We start from the raw sequence: 8,348 nt of genomic DNA on the forward strand, positions 1-8,348 counted from the left end.
GGGGGTCCCCACTGGGGTGCCTGGACAGTCTGGCTGAGGGGCTGAGGGCCGTTTTCAGGCTGGTGGGTGACTGAAGCTCCCAACCGCTCCTTTTTATTTTTTTTTTAATTTTTATTCTGGGCCAGATTTAGCTCTGAGGCCTCCGCTGCTGAAAGCAGGTTTCTGGCCTTTGTTTACCTTCTGTATTTGATACAATGTTGCAGTCCGGCTGGCTGAAGCCCGCTGACTAAAGCAGGTTTCTGGGGTTTTGTTTAGCTTCTATATTTGCAACATAGTTGCTTAGAGTTGCAGCTGAGAGGCCGGCAAGTCAGGCGGGGAACATTGGAGTCCGCCGTCACTGGAGCAAGCAAGCCTCCCTCTTCGCTTCAAGCTGCCTGGCTGCCGGCCGCCATCTTGGCTGGCAGTTAATTTGCATATCTGATTAGCCAATGGGAAGGGTAGCGGCCGTACAGCTAATTACCATGTTTCTCTTTTATTAGATAGGATGATATAAAGAAAAGCTCTTGTCAAATCTGAACTGCATTGATTCAAGTATTGACTTTTCTTTCAAATTTAATTTTTTAAACAATATATTTTATTGATTTTTTTACAGAGAGGAAGGGAGAGGGATAGAGAGTTAGAAACATCAATTCAGCTGCCTCCTGCACACTCCCCACTGGGTATGTGCCCGCAACCAAGGTACATGCCCTTGACCGGAATCGAACCTGGGACCCTTCAGTCCGCAGCTCTAGCCACTGAGCAAAACCGGCTAGGGCTCAAATATAATTTTTAAAAAGTATTTTGGCCCTAACCGGTTTGGCTCAGTGGATAGAGCATCGGCCTGCGGACTGAAAGGTCCCAGGTTCGATTCCGGTCAAGGGCATGTACCTTGGTTGCAGGCACATCCCCAGTGGGGAGTGTGCAGGAGGCAGCTAATCGATGTTTCTCTCTCATCGATGTTTCTAACTCTCTATCCCTCTCCCTTCCTCTCTGTAAAAAATCAATAAAATATATTAAAAGCCTGCAGACTATTTTGAACACTTAATTACAATAACCAAGTTTCTTATTTCTTCTTTTACCACAACTAGGTTTCTTCAGTTTTACACTGTAAATCAAAAGGAACTATGATTTATTTTACATCTAATTTAGATAGAATATCAAGCTTGTAGTTAAGCAAGTTTCTTCATGAATAGCACACAGTGGAACGACGCTGCAGTGTGAAAAAGAATCTGATGAAATTTCTACTTCTAATTTCTCTGTAAAGGTCATTCAACCCCCTGACATTCAGTCCTCTCATCTGGGCTTCAGATCAGACTGCTTAGGTATAAACCTGGTTTCACCATTTAGTAAACCAGTAACTGCGCAAAACACTTAACCTCGAGTCCAGTTCCTCCATTTGTAAAATAAAAATATGATTATTTTGAAACCGAATTGAGTTAAGTATGTATAGTGTCTAGCATAGTGCCTGGGACATAGCAACTGTCACATTATGACTATTATTATTATCTGTGAAACAGAAACAGCTATTCTTATCTTGTAAGGCTGTGTTGAAGAATAAATAAAATATGAGAAAGCAGCCTTGGCCAGATGGCTGTTGGCTGGAGCACCGTCCAGACACCAAAAAGTGGAAAGTTTGATTCCCAGTCAGTCACATACAGGAGGCAACCAAATGATGTTTTTCTCTCACACTGATATTTCTCTTTCTTGCTTCTTTCCATTCTCTAAAAAGAAAACCCCAGCCCTGACCGGTTTGGCTCAGTGGATGGAGCGTCAGCCTGCAGACTCAAGGGTCCCAGGTTCGATTCCGGTCAGGAGCATGTACCTTGGTTGCGGGCACGTACCCAGTGGGGGGTGTGCAGGAGGCGGCTGGTCGGTGTTTCTCTCTCATCGATGTTTCTAGCTCTATCCCTCTCCCTTCCCCTCTGTAGAAAAATCAATAAAATATACTTTTTAAAAAAACACCCCAAAATATCTTCAGGTGAGGAATAAAATATGTGTGTTTGTGTGTGTGTGTGTGTATATACAGAGAGAGAGAGAGAGAGAGAGAGACACATTCTGTGTATGGTAAAAGCCATCAAAACAAGAGCTTTATCACAAGTATACAGTAGATGCAGTGTTTATTTATAATAAGAGTTGGCAATGCAGCCAAACCAGGGGGGGGTGAGTGTATTTTTTCTCTTACAAGTTACTTTTCACTAGTATTAAAACTATTCACAGTAAAACCCTTACTTCTCTCTATAAAAGATACTTTGTTTTCCCACTGGAAGTAGCAAGAAACTATGTCTTTCACTTCTTGATCACACAACTGAAGAAAATAGTTAAACAAAAGTGAAATCCAGAAATTAGAAATGCCACCTAAAAAAGATGATTTCAGTTCTTGCCTCTTCCCTTTATTATAAAAATTATGTTTATGACTATATTTTATAGTCAAATATCAGTTAATGCTTCCAAAATAAAACAAAAAATTAGCACATGCCCTAGCCGGTTTGGCTCGGTGGATAGAGTGTCGGCCTGTGGACTGAAGGGTCCCGGGTTCAATTCTGATCAAGGGCACATGACCGGGTTTCGGACTCGATCCCCAGTGGGGGCATGCAGGAGGTAGCCGATCAATGATTCTCTCTCATTATTGATGTCTCTCTCTCTCCCTCTCCCTTTCTCTCTGAAATCAATAAAAATATTTTTTTTATTAGCACATATTTCATAATTTCATAACTGTGAAGAATCTTTGGTAGTACTACTATATTTTTAAAATTTAAGTAAACTTAGATGACAGTTACTCCATTCTCTTCCACTCCTATAATTGTCCTTCCTTTTATGGATGAATCATCATGAGAAATTCACATTTTATGTATTTACTAGAGGCCCAGTGCACAATTCATGCACAGGTGGGGTCCAGGGCCCACCTGCCCCAATCAGGGCCGATCAGGCTGGGCCAGCCACGGGGAGGGGCCGAGAGCGGTTGGCAGGCCGGGCTCACCCGATTGGGGGGTGGGGGTGGTGGTGATCAGGGGCCACAGGCGGTTGGCTGGCTGGCCCCACCCTCCGGTCAAACTCCCGGTCAAGGGGACAATTTGCATATTAGCCTTTTATTATATAGGAGGATTTATTTTTGTTAAACCTCACCTGAGGATATTCTTCCCTTGATTTTTAGGGTGGAAAGGAGGGGGAGATGATTGGATTCGAACCAGGGACCCTTCAGTCTTCGGGCCAATGCTCTATTCACTGAGCCCAAGTGGCTACGGCAAGAGTTCATATTTTAATCCTTTTCTACCTATGCCCTTGACTATATCTTACTCACAGCTGTATTTCCAGTGTCTCACAGTCAATTGATAAATTAGTGGCCCCAAAAACATCTTACTGTCAGAGACTGAAACTGTGAATCACAGCCATATGTAAACAGAGTCAGGTAAAATAGCTTACGTGACAATCAGTTTCTCAGGATTTTCTTCAGTTATAAAGTATAGCCCATAATAGAAAACTTGGAAAACAGTCAGAAAAACTTGGGAATTACCCATGGTTCTTTCATGCAATTTTCTGGTTTTCAGAATTGCATCTTTGCATCCTCATGGCCAGAGAAAGACGGGTCTGTCTCTAACAATCATTTTCTTCTCATTCTTCTATTCATGTTACTTCTCCATTTTTCCTTCCAATGCATATTCCTAGAGTTTTGTAGTGTTCCTGCTTTCCATAGTAATCTCCATAAATATGCCTGTCACTGCTGTAGACAGTGATTTGGAGGTAATAAAAGATGTTTCAAATGTATTGAATTAATCTCTGAACATTCCCAGGGAAAGGTGGGCAAAGCAGAGTCAAGTACAGGCTGGGAGAAGCTGACATGCTCATCATACCAGCCCCACACAATGCCTCCTCCTAACATATTTTTCAAGTGTCTATAAATGAATTTTGCTCTTCATTCAAATTCTAGCTTCTTAACCAGTATTTGGATATCTATTCTTTCTAAACCTGTACTAACAGTTAATCAATATTAAATCAACACAACAAAAAGTTAATAATGGCTATTTCTAAGTAGTAAGTTTAAAGTTTATATTTTTTGCTTCCTTGTATTTTCTGATTTTTCTATACTAAATTGGTATTATTTACATTAACACTTAAAATGCAGTAAAAGAATTCAACAAATATTTATTGTGAGCCTGCCACATGGTGTAAATAATGCTATACATCATGGTGAATAAATATCAAAAAATACAACATGGATCTTGCCTTAAAGAACTTGAGAGTCCCATCAATAGGAAAATCCTATTCTATATAATAAAAGCCCAGCGATCGAATGGCGGAACGACCAGAACGACTAGTCAACCGGTGGATATGACACACACTGACCACCAGGGGGCAGACGCTCAATGCAGGAGCTGCCCCCGGTGGTCAGTGCACTCCCACAATGAGAGCGCTGCTAGGCTGACCAGGATGAGTGGCTGCTCCCGCAGTGGGCTGATCCCTGCAGGCCACACCCCCCACCAGTGCATGAATCCCATGCACTGGGTTTCTAGTATTCATATAATTAACTATCTAAAAAGTATAAAGTCATTAGTGCAATAAAAAGACTATTTCAATTGGGAAGGGCAGGCAGTCAGGAAATGTTTAACAGAGATAGCAGTATTTCAGCTAAATTGAATGTTGTGCCAGCTCCAGACTTAGCCTTTAAAGGACGCAGCAGCTTCCATCTTGGGCTCTTGAAGCCCAGTCACCATATGGAAAGCCCTGACACACAACATGGAGAGGGAAAGGCCAGTAGAACCCAGTCTTCCTGCAGTCTCTGACAAGGCTTGGGAATGAAGAAGCCATTTTGGAAGTGGGTCCTCCAGCCCCAGCCATCTCGTGTGACAGCATGTGGATGAGAAAAAACATGGCCCAGGTGAGCCCTTCCCAATATCCTGACTCACAAAACTCTTAATAAATAAAATTGTTGTACTAAGTCACTAAGTTTGGGTGTGGTTTGCTATGTATCAACAGCTAACTGAAGCTCAAATTTTATTACCTATCCAATGGGAAGCAATGGAGAGTTGTGCTTTAAGAAAACCAACCTAGCCCTAACCGGTTTGGCTCAGTGGATAGAGCGTCGGCCTGCGGACTGAAGGGTCCCTGGTTCGATTCTGGTCAAGGGCATGTACCTTGGTTGTGGGCACATCCCCAGTAGGGTGTGTGCAGAAAACAGCTGATTGATGTTTCTTTCTCATCAATATTTCTAACTCTCTATCCCTCTCCCTTCCTCTGTAAAAAATCAATAAAACATATTTTTTTAAAAAGAGAAAAGAAAAGAAAATCAACCTAGTTGCAATATATAAGACAGACTGTAGAAGACATCTGGTGGCAGGAAACCCAGAAACAAGAGCTAGTGAAGTCTGAACTAGAGCTAACAGTAAGCAGGGGAGGAAAAAGATACAAGATACTGACTATAGAATTAGATTCAATAGGATTTTTGTATGTAATTGGCCATCAGGGCAAGAGGAAGAAAGGAGTCAAAGGTGACTTAGATGTTGAGATCAGGTAACTGAAGGATGGTGATACTATTAAGAAAGAATAAGGCAGGTGATGAATTCAGAATAAGAAAATGCAATGCATGTTAATTTTAATAAATAGACAAAAATGAAAGACCTAAGGTAGAATGCCATCCATAATTACATGTATAATTATGCAAACAATTAGTCTGGAGTTTAAGCAGAGTTTAAAAGAGCTCTAAAAATCCTGTAATCAGTATCTTTCTACAGTAAAAGTTTTTTTTTGTTGTTGTTGTTTTTTTTTATTGATTTTTTTACAGAGAGGAAGGGAGAGAGATAGAGAATTAAAAACATCAATCAGCTGCCTCCTGCACATCTCCTACTGGGATGTGCCCGCAACCCAGGTACATGCCCTTGACCGGAATCGAACCAGGGACCTTTCAGTCCGCAGGCCGACGCTCTATCCACTGAGCCAAACCAGTTTCGGCAAAAGTTTTAATAAAAAAATTAAATTAAAAATCTTCATTGGGTAGGCTAGAGTTTAACATATAACATTAAGATTTCCCTTAAAAAAATTTTTTCCCCTTAACTGTCAACTGAATATCGGTTCAGAAACTAGAATAGTTAAGTAAGCACTTTTTCATCTACAAGGGGGTAAAAAAAAAAAAAATCAATGTTTTCAATGACCTTTTTATAATTGAATTCTCTTGACACCGTCCTTTTTTTCCCTGCCTACAGGTTCTACCCTTACATGTTTTAATATAACACTAAGAGTTTGTTTGTTTTTAACCACAAAACTCATCACGGTAGAATCAAAATCCTTGCCATGGCCTGCAAAACGTTGCCTCCTGACACTTGCTAACACAGCTAGCCTCACCTCCTTCTTCTCCCCCATTCACCATTCCGCAGTGATAATGGCTGTTTCTTGAGTGTGCCGTGCTCCTCCTTCACTTCCAGCTCTTTTCTCCGACTGGATAACTCCTCACTGCCTCTCGTTGACCAAATGAACTCTACCATCCTTCACTTCATCTTAAATGTCACTTCCTCAGAGAAAAACTTTTCCTGACTATCCCCATTATTCATGCACACATGTCTCACTCCTTCAAAGGATTTGGCACACTAATAATCTACAATTATTTAGGAAGCTGTGTTTAATATCCACTTCCTCTGCTAAAACAAGTTCTAAAAGGTGGGACCTTACATCTTATTTGTTCCCATAGTCCCAGGACTAGCACACTGACAGACACAAATTAAATACTCCATAAGAGCCTTTTGAATAAATATCCACTGGTATAGCAGGATAATTAGGAGCATGAACTGGAATCAAACTGAGTTCAAATTCCAGTCAGACACTTGTAAAGCTTTGTGATTAGGTAAGTTGTTTTTCAGCACCTCATTTTCTTCCTTTTAAAAATAAGAATAACAAAACCCACGTCATTGAGGATTAAGAGTTACTATATGGAAACCACTTAGAACAATATCTGGCACATAGCATCATGTTTTGTCCTATTATGATTAGCAATGAGGATAAAATAACATGGTTAGAGCCCTAGCCGGTTTGGCTCAGTGGATAGACTGTCAGCCTGCAGACCAAAGGGTCCAAAGGGTCACGGGTTTGATTGCCGTCAAGGGTACATACCGAGCTTGCAGGCTCCTCCCGGGCCTGGGCCTTAATCGGGGTACCTGCAGGAGGAAACCAATCAATGTGTTACTCTCACATTGATCTTTCTGTCTTTCCCTCTCTCTAAGAAATCAATGGGAAAAATATCCTTGGGTGAGGATTAACAACAATGACAAAAACATGGCTAGGGCCTGGCTGCTGTGGCGCAGTGGCTGAGTGCCGACCCACAAACAGGAGGCCACGGTTCCATTCCGTCAGGGCACATGCCCAGGTTTCGAGCTCCATCCCGTGGCAGGGTGCACAGGAGGCAGCCAATCAATGATTCTCTCTCTCTCCGTCTCCCTTCCTCTCTGAAATCAATAAAAGTGTATTTTTAAAAAATAACATGGTTAGGTGTGAAATTAGTTATGATGTCTCTGAAATCTTAACCGAATATGGTAAGCACTCATAAAACAGCAGCCACCAGCCTGAGGGGGTGGCTCAGTTGGTTGCAGCTTGTGACGCACACCAAAGGGTTTGATTCCCTCAGGGCACATGCTTAGGCTGCGGGTTTGATCCTGGGTCTGGCAAGAACCGGCGACAACCAATCCGTGTTCCTCTTTCACACAGACGTTTCTCCCTCTTTCTCCCCTCCTTTTTCTCCAAAATCAATGAACATATCCTCTGGTGAGGGTTAAGAAGAAGAAAAAAAATAGCTGCCCTGGACGGTGTGGCTCAGCTGGGCGGTTTTCAGTTCAATTCCCTGTCAGGGCACAGGCCGCTTCGGGCTGGATCCCTCGTGCAGGCGGCAGCTTGTGGCTGTTTCTCTCTCTCTCTCTCTCACACACACACACACACACACACACACACACACACACACACATCTCTCTCTCTCTCTCTCCTCTCTCTCTTCTCTCTCTCAAAATCAATAAAAATGTTTTGCTTTTTTTTAAATAGCAGCTGTCAGTTAGCAAACACGCAACATGCTCTCCTCTATCCTACTTTATAAACTTTCAGTCTCCCTGACCCGCACCAACTTCCTTCTTCCATTCTCCACAGGCTGAAGCCTGCATTTAGGTTTCACAAGGAGGGCCCAGGTCTGGCGCCGGCTCTCCAGCTATTTCCTCAAAGTCAGCCGCGGCCTGCCCCTCACCCTCGCCCACACCGGAGGGCAGGTTGCTGGCGGCAACGAATCACAAACAAAAGCAGGGCAAGGCCAACTCTGCGCGCTCCTCCTTCCTTCGGACAAGGTGCTCGAGGCGGAGTCGGTCCCGGCCTCTGCCCGCGGGCGCACAGCTTCCCTCTCCGCCAGC

At 42.8% G+C, this 8,348-nt stretch overlaps 1 protein-coding gene across 4 annotated transcripts in view; it reads right to left on the reverse strand.

Annotated features, from left to right (window-relative positions):
* Positions 1 to 7,115, reverse strand: part of RNF216 (ring finger protein 216) — a 111,264-nt gene extending 104,149 nt beyond the window's left edge. For 3 of the 4 annotated variants that reach the window (XR_001364543.1, XM_005878950.2, XM_005878949.2), the window contains exon 1: positions 7,075 to 7,115. The gene's annotated coding sequence lies outside the window, so the exon portion shown is untranslated. Of the gene's footprint in view, positions 1 to 3,490; positions 3,511 to 7,074 lie in introns of those variants that run through there. The other variant, XM_014550004.1, reaches the window with a different exon arrangement.
* Positions 7,116 to 8,348: the final 1,233 nt, after the last annotated feature.

This window comes from Myotis brandtii, unplaced genomic scaffold (genome assembly GCF_000412655.1).
Source record: "Myotis brandtii unplaced genomic scaffold, ASM41265v1 scaffold579, whole genome shotgun sequence".
Classification (NCBI taxonomy): Eukaryota; Metazoa; Chordata; class Mammalia; order Chiroptera; family Vespertilionidae; genus Myotis; species Myotis brandtii.